The sequence below is a fragment of the Rhinopithecus bieti genome, unplaced genomic scaffold (assembly GCF_001698545.2).
Source record: "Rhinopithecus bieti isolate Rb0 unplaced genomic scaffold, ASM169854v2 scaffold_17930, whole genome shotgun sequence".
NCBI classification, from domain to species: domain Eukaryota; kingdom Metazoa; phylum Chordata; class Mammalia; order Primates; family Cercopithecidae; genus Rhinopithecus; species Rhinopithecus bieti.
This window is the reverse complement of record NW_016809035.1, coordinates 10,455-34,548: the sequence shown is the minus strand read 5'-3', so window position 1 is coordinate 34,548 and position 24,094 is coordinate 10,455. Positions and strand designations below refer to the sequence as shown.

General features: G+C 46.5%; 1 protein-coding gene across 3 annotated transcripts in view; it reads right to left on the bottom strand.

Moving 5' to 3' along the window:
* The window catches only part of RFX4 (regulatory factor X4), a 184,627-nt gene extending 170,185 nt beyond the window's left edge, over positions 1-14,442 (bottom strand). Inside the window, exon 1 of one of the 3 annotated variants that reach the window (XM_017888249.1) lies at positions 13,986-14,442. The gene's annotated coding sequence lies outside the window, so the exon portion shown is untranslated. Of the gene's footprint in view, positions 1-10,692; positions 10,849-13,985 lie in introns of those variants that run through there. The other 2 variants (XM_017888252.1, XM_017888251.1) reach the window with 2 other exon arrangements.
* Between the last annotated feature and the right edge of the window lie 9,652 nt (positions 14,443-24,094).

Sequence of the window (24,094 nt, the reverse complement as noted above, 5' to 3'; positions counted from 1 at the left end):
GAACTTGGCCTTGGAAGCTAGAAAGACACTAATTCTAATCCTCCCCTTAAACAATTGACTAAGTAAGCTCTGCAACCCTAGGCAAATTACTTAAGCTTGTGGGCCTCAATTTCCTTCCTATTAACTAAAAAAACTACCCCATGAGGTTATTATGAGGATTAGAATAAATAATATAAGCTCCTTAAGTGCTGATTGTATTTTATTCACTCACTATTCGCTGTATTTAGGACAGCGCTTGGCCCAGAATAGCAGATCAATAGAAGTGGAGGAAAGGACAGAAAAGAGGGAGGGAAAGAAATGAATGAATGAAGCACTAACACCATGCCTAGCACATAGTAGGGGATCCAAAGAGTGTTAGTTAATCTGTAATTTATCAGGCACAAACAAGTTTGCAGGAGCCCTTGGGGCCAGGCTTCCTAGAAAGTAAGGAAAGACATGCAGAATCCTTTGTAATATTAAAAACGGTTTGAGATATATATTAAATAAATATGTATCAAGCACTAACTATGTGCAAGCCACTGTAGCAGATGCTATGCACTGTGCTAAACACAGAAAACAATGACACAGGCGAAACTCTTGAAAAACAAAGGAAGAAGCTTCAAATAACCATATGAAATCAGAATGAAAAATATACTTCCTTTTAAGTTTTTAATTGGGATGTAGGTGGCCTGATTTAAACCAAATAGGATCAGCTTTGGAGCAACAAACCTCAGTTTGGATACTCAGTTGCCATACAGACCAATGCATGTGACTGAATCTTACTGGTTTTACCAGGTGTTCAATGGGAATGAATGATCATTCCAAGTCACAGGTTTATGAGATACGGCCTCAAAAGACTGAACACAGTGGAAGAACAAATTCTATAAAATTTTGTTTTCTTTTCCTATGTATTAGTACATTTTCATGCTGCTGATAAAGACATACCCGAGACTGGGCAATTTACAAAAGAAAGAGGTTTGATTGGACTCACATCACAGTTTCAGGTGGCTGGGAGGCCTCACAATAATGGTGGAAGGCAAGGAGGAGCAAATCACATCTTACGTAGATGGCAGCAGGCAAAGAGAGAGCTTGTGCAGAGAAACTCCCGTTTTTAAAACCATCAGATTTCATGAGACCCATTGATTATCACAAGAACAGCATGGGAAAGACCTGCTCCCATGATTCAATCATCTCCCACCAGGTCCCTCCCACAACACCTGAGAATTATGGGAGCTACAAGATGAGATTCAAACCATATCATCCTATGTGGTCTTTGTGTGTGGGGGTTGGGGAAAAAGGTCTTGGAAGCCACTAGAGGACCACAAGGTTCTCCTTGCAAGTGGTGCTCAAAGCAGCTTTTGTTTATTGAGCTTTTACGATGTGCCAAGACCTGTGCTGGTCCCTTTACATATTACTTTATTTAATCCTCACAATACTCCATGAGGTGGGTATTTGAATAGTGCCATTTTACTGAAAAGCAAACTGAGGCTCAGAGAGGTTACCTAAGTTGCTGAGTTCATATATCCAACCCATGGCAAAACCAATTCTTAGGAAGCCTGTTGGATTCCAGAGCCCGCACTGTTAATGATTCTATCCATGATTATAGACTGTAACATGCTATGCAATGGAAGCTGCTGTTCTTTTAACAGCAAGGTTTTTATTTTGAACCTATTCTAAGTGAAATCATGTCTGTAAGTAAATAGATATGGAGCCCTTGATGATGTGTGTAAGATGTCAAATTTCCCAAAGTAACTGGCAGGTGGGAAGATACCAGCCTAGTGGTGGTGCCAGGTTGAACTTAGAAGCTCTGAGAATGATTTGAGATGAAAGGCACACATTGCATGGAGGCACCCACTCGGGGAGGAGTGCCCGTGGGCGTCCTCAGCAGCCTGCTGCTAGAGTCACATCTCAATGCCAGTGGCTCCCAGTCGCCCATTGACACCCACAACAGTGCACTCCAAAGAATGGCAGCTGTCTCCCACCAGGATGAGGGATGACTGAACCTCCTGAACTTTATGCAGTAGAGGAGGTGAATGAGAATGTACAGCTCTCAGGTCTTCCTTCTAGCTCTGGAGTTGAGGAAGCAAGGAAGCAGCCTGGCTTTGGAATCACAGTAATCCATGTTCAAATCCTGGTTTGACACTAGGGGTTTGGCCTGGACATATTGTTACCTAGGCTGTCTGAATCTCAGTTTCCCCATCTGTAAACTGGGGATAATAATACTATAGAATCAATATGCGAGTTAAATAAAGTAACATGCATAAGTATTCACACAGTGCCTGGAAAAAATTACAAGTTTGATTAATCTGCTACTCAATTTCCAAAAGGGACTCACTTGTATAAAAAAGAAACTAATAATTTTGAAAAAACTCACCAAATCAGCCTGCTGTCAATTACAGAAATGATTCTGATGGAGCCTCTCCTGGCCTCGCATCCTCCCTTCGGGTTCCCCTCCCTCTCTTTGTCCCTTCCTTCTCAAAATGCTCGGGTTATCATCAGCTATCGATACACAATTCCATTTCTTTTTTAAAAATCCCTCTCAATGCCAAGAAAAACTCTTAACAGAACATGGGATCCGTGGGGCATCCTTGTGTAGGTCCCTCGTGGACTGCTCAGCTCGGCAGGCTTTCCAAGCGGCGCTCAAGGCTCAGCCCGCCTCGGTGCGACGCTGCCCAGTACATGTGGGGCGAGGTCTGGAAGGACCGCACTCTCACTCCCAGCGCCTCCTCAGCTGTGCCTTGTGAGGTAGCCGAGGCGAGAATGCCCCGCAGCCTGGGCACCCAGAGGAAACCCCACGTAGCAGAGAAATAATTTATTCTTGTCATCACACCAAAGTTTTCAAACTTTAAAACGCAGCCTTGATTAGAAGAAAAGCTCTGTTTTTTCTAAAAGCCTGGCATTTCTGAAAAGGTCCCCTACCCAAACCACAGAAACCTCAAAAACTCTGCCCACTGAGTTGAAAATAAAAGTTCACGGAGACCAAAGCCTTTCTCACAACAACGGCTCGACGCTTTAGAAATCTTCTCTCCAATGCTTAAAAGTTTTAATGTTTTAACTGAGGGGCTCAAGCCCTCTGGAATCTTTCTTCCTTGTAAACTCCCAGAACTTTCTAAACCAGACTTATTTTCTCTGATGTCCAATAATGCTTGGTGGAGAAATTATTTTGCTTTTGAAAAGGAGTCACTGAGTAAAAGAAATGAAAGTAAAAGAAATTTTAGCCCGGTTAGTAGCCATTTAAGGATGAAACAAAATTTGTTGATTTGCTTTTTGGGGAGGCAAATAACTTTATAAAGACACCCCACTTCTTCCCTCACCCTAGACTTACTATCATCAGCAGTGGAAGTGAACACCAGGAAGAAAACTTGGCAAAATGTTTAGAATAATCCATCAGTTCCACCATGGGTTTGAGTTTACGCCATGGACCCAATTCTGGAACTTTATAAAATCCTAATAACTTCAATAGAAACTTGACTTATTCATGAGCATTTAGATTCAGTATACAAATTATAAATAAGTTCTATGTATGGACACCCCAAATTTGGACTAATCACATTCAGAAAAAGATAACACAGAACGCAAAAAAGTCTCTCATGCTCACTTTTAAAAATTATAAATTCTATAATCACAACACTCCAAGAAACACCTCCTTCTTCAAAAGTGTAATGTAACTTGCGATGATTTGATGGCCAAGATTCAGAACAAAGGCACTGACATCACTTTATTCACAAAATGCATTTGTGTCTCAAAAATTAGATGCTGGCTTGGAGGTGTAATTGTCAACCACTAATCACTCATTAGATTATCCAAATGTCCATTCAAAATCTAGTTCAAAGACTAGTTTGCTTGCATTGACTGATGCTGTATTTTCTCCAACATGATGGATTCAGGACATCAGTGCTTATGAAGTGGTAAATTTCCATTCGGATTAAATAAATATCTGCTGCATTCAGCAGTCTCACTTAGGTTGTGTCTAACCACTGGTCTTTAGCACAATTACTGGGAAGCTGGAAAACACACAGGACACAAAGTGCTAACTAACCTTCACCGGGTGGCAGCCTTTTCAAAGGCTTTCTCATTGTTCTTTTAAATTAAAACAAAGCAACTACAAAAACACAAATCAAACGTGTCCATGTTCACCTCTCTACTGATAATTATTGATTGCTCGGAGGCAGAATGATGTTTTTATATTTTATGGAAGAATAACCAACCAGAAAAGTGGAAACTGTACACATCTTTTGAAGTATTCCTGCCTTGAGGGTGGGATATGACACACATAAACCCCGTAACCTCCCGGCACAGGTCAATCCAGCCCTAGTTGCCTCAATTTGGACTCAATTCAACTGAAAATAATATGGCTGCATTTCATTCTTTTCTGCTTTTTATGATCTCTTTCCCTCTCGTAAACATTTCAAGAACTCAAAAACTGCAATGTTAGTAAACATCAAATTATAAAGACAAAAACAGAACAAATGGAAGTTTTATCCTCACATTAAAAAATATATATATAAATGCAAGAAAGGCAAAAGAACCAAACTCTCTCTGCATCCTGCTAAAACGAGTTCCAGAGTATGGCTCACTTGAAACTGAGTTTTACACTTTCTGAAAACCAAGTGTGAAAATGGTTCAATCCTTAAAACAGTGATGCCTACAAACATAAGAGGGTTGGGTGGTTGAGGGGGCCATGGTCGGGGGAAGGCAAGAGGAAGAGGTATGAAAAATGTGGGCCATCACATTCCAGAACTGGAAGGGCATCAGGAGTTGTGGAGGGGCCTCTATCAGGATTGTGCAACACATGTCACCTCTGAGTACACCATAGATCTCTCTTCCAGGATTTAAATTCAAGCCCACAGGTGTTGCCTCGACAGAGACTCATTTTCCACTTCCTTTAACAGACTGGAAAACACAAGGATGAAATAATGGCAAACAGGGGCACATAAAATGCCTTCTTCGTGGGGAAGGTGGAAAAATAAAAATAAAATTAGTCTTTTGGTCTAAACCCTTCAGAAAAAAAAGACTTATCTCAACATTAAAACTGGGTTTGTATCTACACAATACAAGCACATCTAGGTATTCTAAAACAGTCTACATTTTTTTTTTTTTTTTTTTTTTTTTTTTTTTTTGGTATTCTTATCCCCTTTCCCAACTAGGCACCTAGAATAAAGTATAGGAAGACCAGATAATTATTGTTAATAATAATAATAATATCTGCCATTTACTGAGCAACTTTTAGGATTCAGGCATTAAATCAAACACTCAACATGTACAATCTTACTGAATTTTCATAACCATCCTAGAAGGTAGTGAGTAGACATTTTCACAAAGAAGGAAACTGAGGCTTAGAGAAGTAAGATAATTTGCTCTGGATCACACAGCAAGAATATAACTGATACAGGATTTGAAGCTTGTCTGATGGCAAAGCTCATGCTTTTTTCACTAAGTCACACTATATACCCCTGAAGCCATATTTTAACACATATCTGTGAATGACTTCTAGATGCAATATATTAAGTTACCTAAAGGCTCCATATATTACCATATTACTTAATTGTTTTTGCCACATTCTATTATTCTTCCTGTTGCATGAATGAAGCCTTGACTTTCTCAGAGACAAAGCAAATATTAGCCAAAGTCTGAGTGAATCCCAAAAAAGATGAAAGCACATTTCACATGTGTAGTAAAGGTATGAATGATTTACTTATGTCCCTATTTTTGTCAACAACAATTATAAATTTTGCCTTTACAGTTCAAAAGATTATTTTAGCTGGACATGGTGGCTCACGCCTGTAATCCCACCACTGAGGCAGGTGGATCACAAGGTCAGGAGTTCGAGACCAGCCTGGCCAACATAGTGAAACCCCGTGTCTACTAAAAATACAAAAAATTGGCCAGCGCGGTGGCGGGCACCTGTAATCTCAGCTACTCAGGAGGCTGAGGCAGGAGAATTGCTTGAACCTGGGAGGCAGAGGTTACAGTGAGCCGAGATTGAGCCATTGCACTCCAGCCTGGGTGACTGTGCAAGACTCTGTCAAAAAAAAAAAAAAAAAAAAAGACGATTTTAACATTTTTATATAGGGAGAAAATAGCAAGTCTTTTGCTAAAATGCTATGTGTGCTATTGGGCATTCCTCCCACTGCCACCCTCTCCCTAATGAAAAAAAAAAAAAAAAAAAAGAAAGAGATAGTCAATACAGCTTCATGACTAAGAGTGTGGATCTAAGAGCCAGCCAGGCTGGGCTGTGGGCCTCCACTTGAATCTTGGTTCTGCCACTTACCCATCTCTTGGATAGGCTTTCTTTTTTTCTTTTTTTTGGTTCTTTTCCTTCCTTTCTTTTTTTTTTTTTTTTTTTTTTTTTTTTTTTTTTTTTTTTTTGAGACAGAGGCTCACTTTCACCCAGGCTGAAGTGCAGTGGTGTAATCAGAGCTCACTACAGCCTTAAACTCCTGGGCTTAAGTGATCCTCCCATCTCAGCCTCCTGAGTAGCTGGGACTATAGGCATGCACCACCATGCCCGTCTAATTTTTGAAATTTCTTGTAGAGATAGAGTGTCACTGTGTTGCCCAGCCTGGTCTCCAACTCTTGCCCTCAAGTGATCCTCCTGCCTCACCTCCCAAAGTGCAGGGATGATAGGCATAAACCACAGCGCCTGGCCATTGGATATCCTTTCTCTGTCACAGTGTTTTTAAAACATTTGCTTTTTAAAATACAAATGGAAAGCTAGGTCTCCTACTTGCATTCTGCCTCAGGAAAGTTAGGAACACACAATAAGAGTGATCGAGCTTCCCAAGCAATTGAGGTATAGCTTGCCAGCCCAGCTTCCTGGGGCTCAGAAACTTATTGAACATGTCAGCTTCTAGTTTCAATTTTTCCTTTAACTTGTTGGTTTTTCTACTTAAACTGTAATAGTCTATAATAACAGTTTCTTCTTAATAATAACAGTTTCTTCTTAATGGGATTGTGAGCATTACACAGATAATGTACTTAAAATGCTTAGCAAAGTGAAGACATAGTAAGTATCGAACGTATGTTAACTATTACCACTTTCATATTTCATGTTCACTACAGCTCTATCAGCTGGTTTTATCAATCCCATAAGAAAATTGAAGCTCAGCAACATTAAGCTTCCAGACCAAATGCTCGCAGCTTTATGTGGCAGAGCCACCCTATGAAGGCAGCAACCCCATCACCATGCTCTGTCTTTATTACTCCAGATAGGTTTTTTCCCCCCTTCATATTGCTAACCACTTACTGAAATTATCTATTTTTGTGTTTACTTATTTGTGGGTCTGGAACTTATGCTCTAGAGAAGCAAAGATGACATTTTTGTTAAGCCCAGTATCTAGCAGAATGCTGGGCACATAGGAGACACATAGTCTTCTTGGATGAATGAATGAACACATGAATGAAGAAAGCCAAGATTTGTCTGTGACCCAAATCTCTACTCAACTGCTGTGATACACTGCCTCCCATTGCTGCCACCATTTAAAATCCTCCTCAAAGGCAGAGTCACAGGATTCCTTCAGAGGGGTTTTCTCTGGAGCCCAGGGAAGACAACATTCTGATTCTCCACTCTCATCCACCTGTTTCCCTTCTCACCAAGTGGGATTCAAATCCACCTAAAGCCAGTATCATAACTAAACCCTGATCTATCATGACAGCAGTGTCTAGGTGATATGGCCTGGGTGGGGAGAAGGCATGAGTGTTCCCTAGTCTGCTCTCCAATCTAGCTCTGCCATGTACTGGTTGTGACCTCAGGCAGGTTTCAGACCCTCCTTCATCCTAAAAAGAGACTATGCAGAGTTGTGATAGGGCTTCATTGGCTAATGTGTGAAAAAGTGCCGTTACAGAGCTGATACATGGTAGGTACTCAGCAAGAGAGAGCATTCTTTCCTCTAGGCTCCAAAATGACTCAACTTTTATGTTGCTTGTAGTGCTCACCACTCTCAGTGTCTCCATACCTTCTCTTATTAAATGCATTCTAATGTCCTTGACAGTAGGGACTGTGACCTTGTTCATCTTCAGGGTCTGCCACCCAGCAGGTAGTCAGGAAGTGAGATTGAATAAAACCCAAAGTAACCTCTTTGTTTTCTTCTTTTTTTAAAATTTCACTTTTACCTGATACCTCCAAATAAACTCTTCAAGTTCATTCTCTCTCCCCTAAACCTTAATAAAATTGCAAATATCTAAAATAGAGTGGAAGAGGTAAAAACAACATTGGGGGTTTCTCCCACCGTCTCCATCCTGCAGAGCCTTAGGGTCATCAGAGGAGCAGCTGAAGAGTTTCCCAAGTGACCTGCAGAACATAGGGTGGGCTCTCAGGGACCTGTGGAGTAGAGACCTGAGTGTCTGGCATCCCAGCTTGTGATGTCACCATTTTATATCTTCTCAGCCTTTTTGGAAAAGACGCTGAGGCAAACAGACCAACTTGGCTTAAAAATCAGTCTTAAAATGTTGGAAATGAAAGAAAAACCCTATGCTTCACAGTAATGCCACGCTCATGGAGTGCCTGGGAGGCTCAATGTCAGTAAAACTACTTTATAAACAATGTACCCAGAAGATTTCACATAGATGTGAGAAGACAAACACAGACACAGGCATATAATTGAGAGGTAGAATTTCATTAGGTTGATGCAAAAGTAATTGCGGGTTTTACCACTGTGGCACAACATTTTGCCACAAAGGCAAAACCCGCAATTACTTTTGCACCAACCCAATAGACCATATCAATTTTTACATCCAATCCATTCTTTTGCAAATGAGGCAATGGAATCTCAGGGAAAGAAGAAGGGCTCCTTTGCCCAGATTGTCATCAGGAGGGGTGCCTAGGGGTGAGAAGAGACGTCTTCCCAAAAGCTTGAGCAGTGGAGGGTAGAGTGATTTTCCTTTGATGGCTGCATTTTAGCACATTGACCAATGTGCATTCCTGTCTAACATATGTGAGGGTCTGTGATGCTGGCTTCATCATCTAGAAGCATTTCAGTGTTCCCTAAATTGGCATTGGATACAGCCCCATAAAGTCTAGTGTCTTTTAGTAAATCCTTTGGGGATGGAGGGAGTTGGCCAAACAATGAAGAAATGCACTGCAGGTGGGCAATGAGAAAGGACATCTGGACCTTTTAAAAGAGTTGCTCATGGTTCTTGACTCTTAAAATCCTAAATGACTTACAAAAAATAGTGTGTTATTAGTTCGAGGAGAAATTAACTAATTGTGCAGTGAGTCATAGTTCAGATAGTGGTAACCAGCCCATATATTGCTTCCTGGATTCTACAGTAAAGTCAAAGGAATAGAGGGAAATGTCTACCTTGTCAGAGAATCCCGGCCTGTGAGCTGTCTAACCCTTCATTTCACAGGCAATTAAAAATAATCTTGGAAAGGCTAGAAGATTAACCTAAAGTCACATTACAAGTGGCTGAGTTGGAATCACGACCCAGCGCCTTTCTTACTGTAAAAAGGCGGGAGGGGGGTGGGGGGGGGATTGGCGATATCTAGAAATCTCCTCTTTACCCTTCCCACCCCAAGATTTTCTGGCCGACACTCCCTTCTCTTCCTCGTTCTGGTTCCTGCCTTATTCTAACCCCATCACCCTTTCAGATCGGGTTTGAGATAGGGGGTGAGAAACTCACCCTGGGCGACCCACGGGTCGTGGGGAAGAAAAGCCAGAACCTTTCACGTTGGTGAGCCTGTGGCTCTTAGGGAGGCGGGCGCACTGCCCAGCTGGCGCCTAACCTCGGGACGGGTGAGGGGGGAGGCTGGAAGAGAATCCGGAGAGGAAGGGAGGGAGCAAGGGCTCCAAGGCGGGCTGAGAAAAGGTATAGCTGCTGGAGAGAAATTAGACCTCGGCGCCTCTGGGAAGCAGGATGGTCCAGCACTCACACAGCGGCGGGGAGGGCCCGTGCAAACTCCTCTCTCTTCCTCGCACTGGGCCCTTTGTTGTCAGCCTCTGCCTCTGGCTCCCGCTCCTGCCCTCCGGTCCCCCGGCCCCCCTGAAGTCACCCCAACTGCACTCATAATATTTTGCTTTGCGCCAGGTCTGTTTTCTACCACCAACTTCCAGCAGTCTCCATGGTGACGCGCTGGGGAGGAGGGCGGGCGCGGCTTTGGAAATCCCAGGCCCGAGGCGCTGGGCGGCCCCTGCAAACTTTTCCGAATCTCTGGGACCTGCAGGCCGGGTAGGAAAGCGCGCTGTCCCAGGCTGCAGCACGGAGTCGCGTGCTGAATCCGGGACTCCAAAGACCCAGCCTGCCTGCAGCGTCTGCGCCATCAAGGGTTGCAGCCTCGGGGACCCGGAACCCTGGTACCGTGCAGCTCTCACTTGACCCCGCTGCCAAATCCAGACGCCGGCGCTTAGCAGGTGGCAGAATTGGGGGCGCACATGCCCCATTCGCCCGCGCGCGCGCACACATACACGCACACACGCACACGCCTGGGGAGGGCGAGACTGTCTGGTTTGGGCGTGGGAGCAAGACTCGGACCTCCGGCTCCTTGCTCTCCCAAGCCCGCAGACAGTGGCTCCTTCCCCGGGGCTGTGCCTGGGCAAGAATGGAGGAGACTCGGGCTCTGTTCTCTCCAGGACGCACTTTGCCTCGTGGGCACAGCACCAAGGCCATTGGATGTCCCTACACCGGGCCCACAAAGGCATACAATTAATTTGGTGGTAGAATTTTAGACAGAATTTGTGCTGAGCTGGGGGCCTGTAGACTAGCGTGCCCTCCTACCGATGCGACCGGGGGAACTCAAATCCGGCTCCAGGAGTACTTTGGCCGCCTCAGCTCTGGGTTCTGGAGATGGGAGCGGAAAGTGGATGGAGGCAGAAGTTTCCAGCTCCAGCTTGGCAATGGCCCTCTCTAACGCGCCATCCCGTTTTAAAAGAAATGATCCTTCTGTTGCGTAGGCGACCGAGCCGGCCCGGCCCACTTTGCACAAGTTCTCGGTGGCCTAAAATTCTACCCACTTTCCCCCATCGTTCTGGAATTTCCGGATAACTTGAGTAACTGAGCAACGATCTCCCGGGCAGAGACGCCCAGATTGGACCCGGCGGCCACAAACACACAGCTGCCGGTGGCCCGCGTGGGGAGGGCAGGCCACGCGGGGCTCAGCACCCACTTCTGCGCGGCATGGGGCTGTAGCGTGGGCCGAGCCGAACGCGCGCCTGCGCTTACTGCAAACCACGCACCGGCCAGAAGGTGCTTCGACTGCCCCTGCGCGCGCCTGTCGCCTTTGCCTCCTGCTGGAGCACCGCAGCGCGCGGCAGGCTGGGGCTTTGCCTTGTCGGGCTCGGCCGCGAGAGAGCCTAGGGCCCAGGAGGCGCGCGCCGGCTGCCCAGCTTCCCCCGACGGGGCCATTGTCTTAGCTCCACACTTGTCGAGTATTTTGGGGAAACCCGAGGAATATATTACTGGCTCGGTGTGCGGAACAAAGGGGCGCGTTTCCGCAGGTCATGCTGAAGTGGCCCCAAAGCAGGCCACTAGAGCTCTGGCCCCTGCAAAACTGTTCTCCCGGGCCCGAGGCACTTCGCGGGGATTTTCCTTTTAAGAGCAAGGGACAGTGGCCCGGCTCGCCGGCCTTTCTTATCCTGGACGTTTCCTACTTCGCCCCAGCACTTGCTGTGAGTCGGTTGTTCCAGTCCTTTCGGAATGAAATAATAACAGCAATATCCTGGTTCTGATCGCGCGCGATCTTATACAAAAGGAGCAGAATCGAACTGCTCCGTGGAGCGCCCGTCTCTGCAAGCCAAGGAGAAAGGACCTTTACATAACAAGGGAAACTCAGAAGAAAAGCTAATTGGATTAAATTCTCTGGAAGGGAGGTGAGGGAAGGCTTCTGGACTGGACCGCGCCGAGCAGCACTTCCCTTGTGGTCGTCGGTTTTGCAAGTCCGAGTGAAATGTCACCTGGTGCGCCTCTTGTCATTTCTTCACACTGTCGTGTACCAAAACTTTTGATTTTGCGTTCAGGGTGGTGACCTAGGGATGTCTCGGATATACAAAAGGGGGAGAGGTGGATGGGGAAAGGATTTCTGTTTCAGAACCTCTTTGGAGGGTTTGCAGTTGAGGTGAAGAGGCCCCGGTGCTCCCACGACCACCAGTTGCATCCAGAACAGAAAACACTACGTATCCACAGCCCCACAGTCCTCCCCAGAAGTACCGAGGGGCCCTGGTCAGGTGGAGGAGGCAGCTAAAAACCCCAGCTGGGCCACTCTGCAGGTTTGCGATGTAGGCAGACCGTATGTCCCTGCGTGGGGCGCTCAAAAATACTTGGCCACAAACTCTGCAGACATGAGTTTAATTTTGTTAAGGATATGCATTTTTAATGTTAGGGTTCTCAGGAGGTGGTGAAGGCGCAGTGCTTGAGATGAAAAAATGGTGGAAAAGGCGCTTTTCCTTCTCTGGGCTCCCGCTTTACCGCCAGCAGAGACCTCAGCGGGGCCCGCCGTGTCCGGAGGCGCACGCGGGCAGGCAACGCTTCTCCTTGCCTTCGTTTGTCATCCGGTATAGGAAGGAGAACTTCGGGGCTTAGCCTTTCCCCACTCCCTGGGGGCTCACACCCACCCAGAGGAGGGCAATTAGGGAGGGCCTTGACTCTAGGAATCAGAGATCGATAACTACCCTAAAACACCGAATATCCCCTCTGGCAAGAGCAGCCCGGTGTCCAGGCCACCAGGGCTGCAGCGGAAACCTGGAGAGGCCTTAAATATTTCTGCAGGGACTGAGGAAAGACCTTCTGGGGCAATGCCCCATGACCCCAGCCCCCACCCCACTTCCATATCCAGCCTGCCTAGGGGTGGAGTTGGGGAGACATTCGTGCGGCATTTGTTTATTTGCTCAAGGAAGGGACGTGCATGCTTAGGGGACGGCCGGGGCTGGAAGGCACTTGTTGCTCCGCGCTGCAATGCCCAGCAGCGTATGCGTGCAGGCATTCTCTCAAACCTCGCCACGGCCCAGGCTGCGTCCGCTGCCCTATTTCTGCTTCTCCCTGACCTCATCACCCCAAGAAACCCTGAGGCTGCAGCGGGGCCAAAATGAGAATAGCCTGGTTGCAAGAATGAGCCTGGGGGAGGGGGTCAACCGTAAGAGAACTTCCACCTGCATGGGACTTAGGGAGCGTAACAGATCTAGAAGTGTGACGGCTCTTCAAAGGTGCTAGGAGTGGGAGGTGGCGAAAACTACTGGAGGAAGAACCGAGATACCGGGCATTTTCGTTGTGAAAGATTCCTTGGCATCCCTTTTTCGTTGTTAAGGACCGCTGCGCCCCCAAAACCCGACGCCCAGCAACTCTTGAACTGCAGAGCAGTTTGCAGACCCCAACGCCGAGTTTAGCGAGCTATTCTGCATCCTGCTCTCCCTCCAGCAAGGTCACAACCCCCGAGTGGAGCCCGGCGTTGGGTGCCCCTTCCTGGCAGAAAAGCTAAAAGCCCGCCCCCACAGCCCAGGACTCCCACCTCCCGTTTCTGTGGATTCCCCAGGACCACCGGGTTCGCCGCCACCACTCCCTCCAGCTGCGCGTCTCTACCAGCCGGAGCCTCGGTCCCCACCTCCCAGGCGCAGTGCGAAGCAGTCATCCTCCCCTGCCTCGGAGCGTTCCGCTTGGCTTCCCGGCCCTGGCCACCAGAACCCGAGCGCACCGCTATTCCGAGGCCCCCATACCGCAGGAGGACTGGGCCCGGGAGGGGGCGGTCGGCTGGCAAAGTTTCTGCAAGTGGCACCTCGAGCTCGCCGCGAGCCAGCGCATCTTTACGTAACTTTGTGTCCAGGGCAAGCGAAAGCGCGCTCCTTCGCGCGCGCGCACAAACACACACACGTACACAATCACACGCTTATACACATACTTCCACGCATCCACTTACACACATCGCCTCCAACTGAAAACTTCTGCAAGCTCTCCGTTATTCCTTGGGGTTCCACTGTCAAGTTGACCCGTCTGAACTTTTCCCAACTTCTTTCTAAAGTTCCCCCTCTCCCTTCTCCTTCCCTCCCAATGTATCCCCCCAACCCCCCACCAGTAGCACTAACCTGTGGAATCCATGTCGGGTTCCTCCAGTAACCCACAATGCATGCTCTTCCCATGGACAGCACAGGCGCCCCCCAAAAGTCCTGATGTTTGGGGATCCCCTGTGCTAGAGATGCCCAGGGAGGAAGGGAGTGAGGGAAGGAGAAGGGGAGAGAGAGAGACGCAGAGAGTGAGGGTGCACAAGGATAAAGAAGGAAAGGAAAAGAAAAGAAAAAGAAGAGGAAAGAAAAGAGAAAGAAGAAAAGAGGAGAGAGAGGGAGAGAAGGGAGCGAGCTCGGTGAAGGGGGAGAGAGAAAAAGCGAGCGAGCGAGGGGACACTCAGTAATCCAGCCGGGCAAAGCCAAACCCGTCAAAATGTTTGCGGATGTTTCATGGGAAAAAGCATCATTTTATAGGAGCCCCGATGGGAGCAATGTCATTGATAGGCCAGCCGGCCTGATGAATGGCCGCTCGTCAGATGGGGCCGTGGCGAGGCGCACTGTGAAGCCCATTGTGGGCCTGTTTTGAATAAGAAAAGCCGCCTCCGAAAAGGGGGGCTCAGAGCGACGCAATCCCAGCCCTCCGACTTCCCCCTTCTATTATAGCATTAGCAACGTTTTTCTTATTTAAAGTTCCAGAGGCCTTCTCCAGCCTTCGCCCGGCACTCATTATAGGCGAAATCAAAATTGGCTTAGATGTGGCCCCCTCCCCCTCCCGGCCCTTCCCCGCCATCGGGCCCCGCGTTGCGCAGGCAGGCGGGGAAGGGGGCGAGGGGGGGAGCCGCGGGGAACTCCTGGAGCCTGGGGAGTCGCCTGCTCTACCACGAGTGGGGCCCCACTCCCTTCCTTCTCTTGCGCCCCCACCCCCCATTTTGGTCCTGGGTTAGATTTCTGGTGGTGGCCCTGGGAATGCGGGAGGGGGTATGTCTTGACCCCTTACACGCGGATCCACAGACACGCGTGGGGGAGTGAAGCGAGCTTGAGGGGGAAAGGGCAGGGAAGGGGAACCGAAACCCTAAGATCCCATCCCCCAATCTGAGCGTGAGAAGGCCGCTAGGCGGGGAGGAGGTGAGTGGCTGGTTCGCCACCTCCAGAACTTTCTGTCTTCCTCTGGGCCTGGGTCCTTCATCCTGTTTCTCTCCTTCCATCTCGCTCTCTCCGCCTGTCTCCCGTTGTCTGTCTCTAGCTCTCTGTCCCTCTCGTCCTCTGTGTCTGTCTCTGTCCCTCTATTTCTCCTTCCTTGGCTGCAAGCGTCTCTGTCCAGACCCTGCCTCCACTTCTCTTTGTCTCCCCCTAGGACTCTGCCCCTCTGTCTCTATCCCCTCGGTCTCTCTGTACCGTCCTCCCCTCCCCCGCGCCTCTTCCCGTAACTCTGTCAGTCTGTCTGTCTCCGTTCCTCCGCCCTCCCCCTGCCCTCGCTACCCCACTGCCGTCCCTCAGTCGGCCTCGAAGTTTGTGAGAGGCCCCGGCGTCCAAGTGGGGACGCGGTTTTCCCAGGGACCCCCTCCTCGGCGGAGTTGAAAGTGCAGAAAGAGGGGGGCGAGGGCTGGGGGGGGTGCTGGAAGTGGAAGTCAGGGGGAGCAAGCTGCGTCTCCTGCGGGCCCCGATAAAGTGGCCGTTCGCGGGCCGGCCGCGCTGTGATTAGAATATGAATGGGGCCCGGCGGGCGGAAGAGAAAGGCGGATTACCCCGGGTGCTTTGACCATGGACAGAGGCAGCGCCGCCGGCCGCGGCGGGGGCGGGGAAGTGCCGAGTCCCTAACGTCGTGCGGGGGGTGGGGGTCTCTAACCCACGGCCCCTGGCTGCGCCCTGCTTCCAGCCATCCTTCGGAAAGACGTCCCCTGCCCCCCGGTCCGTCCCCCTCCCCACAATCAGAGCTGAGTGAGACAATGTACGGGGGCTGGGGGGCCCGAGGGGCCAGCACGTGCCGAGTTAAGGTCACGGTGCGGGAAGAAGGGGGCGGCGCGCGGTACCGGCTGGACAGAGCACAGGATGGACTGACGGTAGCGCGGGGTTCGAATCCCAGCTCTGTAAATTCCTTCACACTCTGGGCCTCAGCTTCCTCGTCTGTGAAATGTAGCAAAGTTGCCCCCTCTCAAGGTTTGGAGGAAGATAACTGAGGCAGTGGTTATACAAGGAGGCGGGCATTTGCTGTTCCCTCTACTTGGCATTCTGCCGACTCCTCCTTCCGCACAGGTGCCTAACCGGCCGACACCTTTGCGTCACCCTGGTCTCAGCTGAGCGTCGCCTCCTGGGAGGGGCTGTGCTTGATCACTCTCTGCGAAGGTCCCTTCCTGCCCCGGCCGCTGCCGGGCTCATTACCTGGTTTATTTCTGGAGGACTTTTGTTCACCACCTCATGCCCAGTGCCCAGAACGGCGCCAGGCACATTCTTTCCCGCTGCGATGCTGGTGATGGGAAAGAGGTTGATGGAAACCTTTGGCAGCCGAAGGCCATGGTGGTGGTCACCGCGCATCCTCGTGGTATGCCTGGCAGCAATGACCGCGGAATTCGAAGTCAGATCTGACTGTCCGCGTTCGTCTCTTGCAGCCTTAGCTTCTCTGCCACTGGAATAGGCTGAAGAGTCAAAGCCTCCTTCAGACGGCGGGAGGGTCTGACTGTGCGTAGATGGAGCCTGGCCGGGGGCTTTCTGGCGGCCAGGAGCGCGTCCCCAGGGTGGGCGGCTGCCACCGCCAGGAGTGTTTCGGACCTCGCGAGAGAGTCCTTGAGGGATGCCACGGGAGCACTGGTGGTCTCCAGGACGGATGAGATTATTATTGTTGCTGTTATTATTATTATTTTAATTTTTGCACGCAGAGTGAAGGTGGGTAGGGTGAGGTGAGCCAGGCTCACGGGCCAGGAGTGAGGGGGAAGAACCCGGAGCCGTGGGCAGCAGGAAGCCAGGACCTAGCCCAGCCCAGCTCAGCTCAGAGCCGGGCCAGGTGCGGCTGGTCCAGGCCCAGCGCTGCTTCACCTGGGAGGATGTGAGTGCTTGGCCATGACCATGCTGCAGCGCCTGGGAGCTTAAAGAAATGAAAATAATAATCGCTCATTCGTTCCTTGGTAAATTTTTATTGTGCATCTACTATGTGTCCAGAACTATTCTAGGAAGCGGGGCATACAGAACTGAACAAAATAGACCAAAAAAAAAAAAAAAATCTTGCTCTCCTGAAGTTCACATGGGAGTGAGGGGAAAGAGATAATATACACGACATAGAATTAGGAGGTGGGAGAGGAAGTCAGGCAGGGCCTCTCTGAGAAGCTGACATTTGAGCTTAAAAATAATGGTATCCAGGGGCTAGTCACAAGGGTGTGTTCATTTGTGACAGTTCACTGACAGTGACACTTGTGAGTTTGCGCATTTTTCGGAACGTATTTCATACTTCAGTAAAATGTTTGCTTAGATTTAATGCTGTCAACATCATAAATAGTAAGAGCTACCATTTACTATTAATATATTCATTATGTGTTTCCATGGGGACAGGCATCTTCCATGCATTAGTTCATTTCATCCTCACAACACAACTAAAACATATTATTGTCTCCACTTTTAGGAGAACAACTGGGGTTCAGTGTGGCTCTCTTGCCCTTGACAGACACTGTGGACATGGTAATGAATTATCCGATTCCTATCCTGCAGAGGCTTGAAATCTCAATAGAACATAGCACAGGGGCAGGAAGGGGGTGATGGGGAAAGTGTGGGTGCTGTGAGAGCAAAGAGAGGGCCATGTGACTGATCCTCAGAGGCTGGTGTCAAGGCAGCCCTCCTGGAGGAAGTGGTGGCCCAGCCAGTAGCTGAACTAACCAGAGAAGGGGGTTGAGGGTGTTACAGACAGAGGCATGGGCAAAGAGGAGTGTGTTTGGGACTGGAGCCTAGCCTGGCTGCACACGGAACCCAAGAGAAGAAGAGAGGATTAACAGGCCATGTCATGAGGAGGTAAGCTGGGGCCATGCCAAGAAATGTATCCTGAATGGGTTTGGTGCATATAGGACTAAATCTACATTTTGAAGAGATCACAAAATGTGAAGAGATCTCAAAATGTGTGGCGGCCAGATGAGGGTTGGTTACAGGAGGGGGTGGTCATTGGGAGGGAGGGATTGGGATGACCTGACACAGGTACATAGCAGTGGGGGCAGGGTTCAGGAGATACCAAGGGAGCTGTATTCCCACGCTTGATGTTGATTAATTGTGGCCAGGGATGGGGAGGGAGAAGGGATGCCCAGGTTTCTGACTTGGGCAATGAGTAGCTATTGGTACCAGGATGTGACATGAGGAGGGAAGACTTGGCAGCAAGAGAGAAGGATTTGAAGGGCCCTTAAAAATTCCCAGTAGCCCAGTAGCAATGACAGGCAGGCAGACTCACAAAGGTGTGGAGTCGGCACTGCTTGTGTAGACCTGGGGAGCTGCTGAATCCCCTGGAATGGATGAATGAGCAGCATGAAAGAGGAAGGTGCAGGCTGGATCCCTTTTAGATGATGGGGTGTGCTCTGCCTCCACTGCTGTAATCTCAAAATCCCTGTACTTTCCAAACCCAGCACTCACTTCATTGTAATTATTTACTTGTCTGATGTGGTAGATGGTATTACTTATTCATAATTCTCTCTTCCCTCTCTGCCCTGCTCTGGCTTCCCTTCCCACTGATTTGGGGTTTGGCTACTGGCTTGCTTTCGCCAACAGAATGTGAGCAGACAACATATGTTAAATCAAACCAGAGGCCTTACATGTCCTGGGGGTGGTTTGGCTAGTACTCTTGGACTCCTGACTTGCCTTGAGCAAACTCCAAGTAGTCACTGGTCCCAGAATGAGAGACACATGGAGCCAACCAGAACCTGCCGCGCAGTTTGAAGAGTTTCTCTTTTCCCAGGGACCCCAGAACTGCAAGCAAGAAATAAATGTTTGTTGTTATAAGCCACTGAAAGTTGTTGGTAATAGTCTTACCATCTTAAAGGGGGAAGATAGGTCTATAAGTATGGTTTTGATATATTAATGTCTTTTCCTTTAAGATGGTAAGACCATTACTAATAATAGCTAATGCTTATTAAGCATTTACTAAGAACCAGGCACAGTTCTAAGGCTTGTCACAAAAATCCCATGAGATAGGTATTTTTATTATACCCACTTCCATGAGGCACAAAGAGGTTAGGTAACTTACTTAAGGTCACACAAGTAACAACAGGGTCAAGATTTGAACCTAGGCAATCTGCAGACATAAGGGGAGCTATAGAGGTGCTAGTGAGGAACATCTCCCTGGTGATGGCTTCACCACTGTGAATCGCCTTAAAGAGTAAGTCTATGGAAGAACCCTAGCTGGCTACTCTCAGCACCCATTTCAGCTTAAGCCAGACTTTCTGGAAGAAACCCTTGGGACTATAGCATGTGCTTCAGATCTGAGCTCATCCCCAGAGCCACCAGAAGCCAGGCCTCCAGGTTGCCCAACCTACATGAACCTTTATTTCCACAATGCACTATGACTGTAGCCTGAAAGAGGACTGCCTAGCCAACCAGCAGACCTGTGATATATGCTTGTTATTGTAAACCACTGTGTCCTTGGGTGGTTTGTGATGCAGCCTTGTTGCAGCAGTAATAGGGTTAGGGTAAGAGTAGGGATAGGAGTAGGGGTTAGTGTTGGGGCTGGGGTCCAGGCAAATTGTATGGTGACTTCTTAAAAGACGGTAGGTATGGAGATAGGAGAAACGGACAGATTCGTGGTATACGTTGGAAGTAAAACAAGGCTTGCTGATGGATGGAGGTAGGGAATGAGAATAAGAGAAGAATGCAGAAACTCTTGTGTTTTTAACTCTAACAACAGGGTAAATTGTGGTCCTATTTACTAAGATGGAGAAGTCTGGGGTCAAACAGGTTTGGGGCAAAACCAATACCTCTTCTCAGCCATGTATGGTTTGAGATGCCTCTTGGGTATCCACTGCAGATGTCAAATTGGCATTTTGATATATAAGTTTAGGGTTTAGTGGAAAGGTTAGAACTGGAGATATAAATGGGAGGGGATTGCTATCCATAGAACACTGTTTCTTAAATTTAGTGTGTTGCAGAATCAGCTGGAGAGCTTTATATCGAAACACACTAGTGAGTCTTATCCCCTGAGATTCTGATTAAGAAGGTCTGCAGTGGGCCCAGCAATATGTGCTTCAAGAAAGTTTTATTATAAAACAATTCAAATAAATATAAAATAAGAGTAATGCAGAGAACCCTCATAAGAAAGTAACCATAAGGCAATTATTATCAACATGGGATCAATGTCGATTCATCAGTAAATCTACCCTATTACCCTCCCCAGCCCTTCACCTCTAACAGGTTTATTTCAACACAAATCCAGACATCATATACTTCATCCATAAACACTCCCAGCATGTATCTATAAAATACAAGGAATTTTTTTTTTTTTTTTTTTTTTTTTTTTTTTTTTTTGAGACGGAGTCTGGCTCTGTCGCCCGGGATGGAGTACAGTGGCCGGATCTCAGCTCACTGCAAGCTCTGCCTCCCAGGTTCACGCCATTCTCCTGCCTCAGCCTCCCGAGTAGCTGGGACTACAGGCGCCCGCCACCTTGCCTGGCTAGTTTTTTGTATTTTAGTAGAGACGAGGTTTCACTGTGTTAGCCAGGATGGTCTCAATCTCCTGACCTCGTGATCCGCCCATCTCGGCCTCCCAAACTGCTGGGATTACAGGCTTGAGCCACCGCGCCCAGCCCAAAATACAAGGATTTTTTTAAAAACCACAACCATTATCACTCCTAAAACATCAATAATAATTCCATAACCATCAACTATTTATTGTCAAAATTTGCCTATCTGATAATTTAAGTTGGTTTGTTTGAATTAAGATCCAAACCAAATCCATGCAATGCATTTGTTTGCTATATCTCTTAGGTCTCTTTAAATATGGAGGTTTCCTGTACTTATTTTATTCCTTCTATTTAGTGACAAAATCAGGTCATTTGTCCTATTGCGTGCCCAACATTCTGCAGTCTGCTAATTGCATCACTGCTGGGTTGTTTTACATGCTCCTCTGCCCCCTGTAGTGTCTGTAAATTGGTAATTGGGTCTAGAGACTTGATCAGGTTCAGATTCAAGGTTTTGGCAAGAGTAGCACATGGGTGGTGGTGTGTACTTTCTGTTACCTAACATTGGGATTCATATAATGTCTGTGTTAAGAAGATCAGTGGCTTCAGGTGTTACCAACCTGATCCATTTTTATAAAGTTCCTCATCAGTTGTTCACCTAGTGGTTTTAACAGCCATTGATGACTATTACTTAGATCCATTATTTTTTCTTAGGGTCTGCAAAATGGTAATATTTGATTTTATCATCTCTTCTGCATGTATACCTGGAATTCTCTATAAAATTATTTCAATCCAGTATTTTGTTGCCTTGAGACAGAGTTCATATAACAAAGGCAGGATAAATATTTGACTTTCCCCCTTTACTTACCAGTTTTTAGAATAATAATTTTGTTTCCTAAATTCTTCCAAAGGTGGCCCTTATTGGATATTTTGTTGTAGTAGTATTATGATCTCAAAGAATTTAACAAATTTGAGATGCTTCAATTCATTACATTATTCTTTTTACACTAAAATTATCCTATCTTTCAATTGGTCCCCAAGCCTTTTGACATGACCCTTGTGGCTTTTGATGGCTTCCTCGCTCTGTGGCATGACAAGATGATCCAGGTTCATCTTTTACTTTTTTTTTTTTTTTTTTTTTGTCTTAGACGTGGAATCAGCTATTTCTCCAAGGAGTCCTGGTTCCTTTCAGTGGGAAATGGTATTTAGAGCATTTGGTAAGCTTTTAAAATGGTGGACTCTGTGCCTCTAGTCTCCCTCTCTTTTAAAATACCCTCCAGCCTCTATACCACTGTTTAGTAATCTTTCTCTAAGGCAAATCTGATTATGTCCCTTACCTGATATTAATTGTCCACGGTGTATCATCATTTACAGGTTCAAGTCTAAGCTCTTTACATTGGCACACAAGGCCCTTTTGCCTACTTTTGTGGCTCACTTCTCCATATTTCTAGCCTTCTTTTCTTGGCATACAGTGTTCCCCATTCCTGTCAAAGCATTTTTGTAGCTTTCCAACCAAGTCATGCCTTTGTCTTCGTAAATTATCTTGGCCTAGATTGCTGTTCTCACTTTGTACTAGAATTTCATATATAGTGCAATTGTTACTTCTTCTGGGAAGCTCTGCCTGGCCTTATCACAAAAAGTTCAGTATTTCCTCCTGGCTATTATCCTCGAATCTTGTTCATATCTCTATTATATTATTTATCATGTTGCCATGATTATTAGCTTTTATGTCTGTCTCTTACACTTGGCTATGAGTCCTGATAAGACAGTATTCTTTATAGTTGTGTGTGTGTGTAATTGTTTCAAAATTACGATACTGTATTATTACTAACAATATGATTATGGAAAACAGTTTAAGATCATTTTATTACAGTGCTCTTTGTCATTAGAGTGTATTTTGCACAAGCTATACAGTCAAATAATTGTTTCAAAATCCCTTGGGGAAAAAATCTGGATAAATTATCAGCTTTATTCAATTGTTATATATTCAATTGTTATATATTCTTGGAAAACTGATCCTTTCATTATTATTTAGTGCCCTTCTTTGTTCCTGATAATTTCTCTCGTTCTGAAGTCTGTTTTGTCTGAAATTAGTAGAGTTATTCCAGCTTTCTTTTCTTTTGATGGAATCTCGCTCTGTTGCCCAGGCTGGAGTGCAGTCGTTTGATCTCGGCTCACTGAAACCTCCGCCTCCTGAGTTCAAGCAATTCTCCTGCCTCAGCCTCCCAAGTAGCTGGGACTAAAGGCGCACGGAGACATTTTCACCGTGTTGACCAGGATGGCTCTCTCTATCCCCATTACTTACAATCTATCAGTCTTTATATTAAAAATGTGTTTCTGTAGACAACATACATTGAATCTAGTTTTTAAAAATCTACTTTGATAATCTTTTAATTGGCATATTTAGATATTCATATTTAAAGCAATGATTAATATATTTCTGGGAGTGTCAACTATGTTTGTAACTGTTTTCTATCCATTGTCAGAGACTTCTTTTACTACCTTGTTTGGTTTTAATTGTGCATTTTATCTTCTCTCTCAGTGCATTGTAGTTGGCTTTTTAAAAAATGTTATTGATTCCTCTCGAGTTTTCAACATACCTTTCTAACTAATGCAAGTTCACTCTCAAATAGCATTATTAACCTGTAGCACAGGCACTTTATAGCAGAACATTCCCAATTCTTCTCTTCTGTCCCTTATGACATTGTTGTCATTTATTTACTTATCTATATGCTATAAACACCCATTATATTGTTAATATTATTCCCTTAAACTGCAGTAATCTTTTAGATCAAGAGAAATGAAAGATTTTATTTTACCTTTATTTATACTTTCTCCAATGCTCTTGATCTGAGTTTTTGCTTTTGTTTTCTTTTGTTTTTGTTTTTTTGAGACAGGGTCTTGCTCTGTCACCCAGGCTGGAGTGCAGTGGTGTGATCTTGGCTCACTGCAACCTCCACCTCCTGGGTTCAAGCAATTCTCGGCTTCAACCTTCCAAGTAGCTGGGATTACAGACATGTACCATCATGCCTGGCTAGTTTTTGTGTTTTATGATAGAGATGGGGTTTCACCACGTTGGCCAGGCTTTTTTTTTTTTTTTTTAATACTAGATATGGGGTCTCACTTTGTCACCCAGGCCAGAGTACAGTGGCACAATCACTTGCACTTCTGGTCTCAGCCTCCCACGTAGCTGAGATTATGGCTGTAAGCCATAGTGCCTGGCTAGATCTGAGTTTCTGATATCACTTTCTCTCTCTTTGAAGAACTTCTTGTAACATTTATTGTAAGGAAGGTCTGATGACAATGAATTCCTTCAGTTTTTGTTAAAGAATGTCTATATTTCTCCTTTACTTTTGAAGAATAATTTTGCTGGATATGGAATTTTTGGTTGGTGTTTTTTTCCTCATAACACTAAATATATCACTCCATTCTCTTATTTGCATGGTTTCTGATAAGTTTATTGTAATTCTTATTCTTGGTCCTTTATAGGTCAGGTATTCTCTTTCCTTGTTTTTTTTTTTTTTTTTTTTTTTTTTTTTTTTTTTTTTTTTTTTT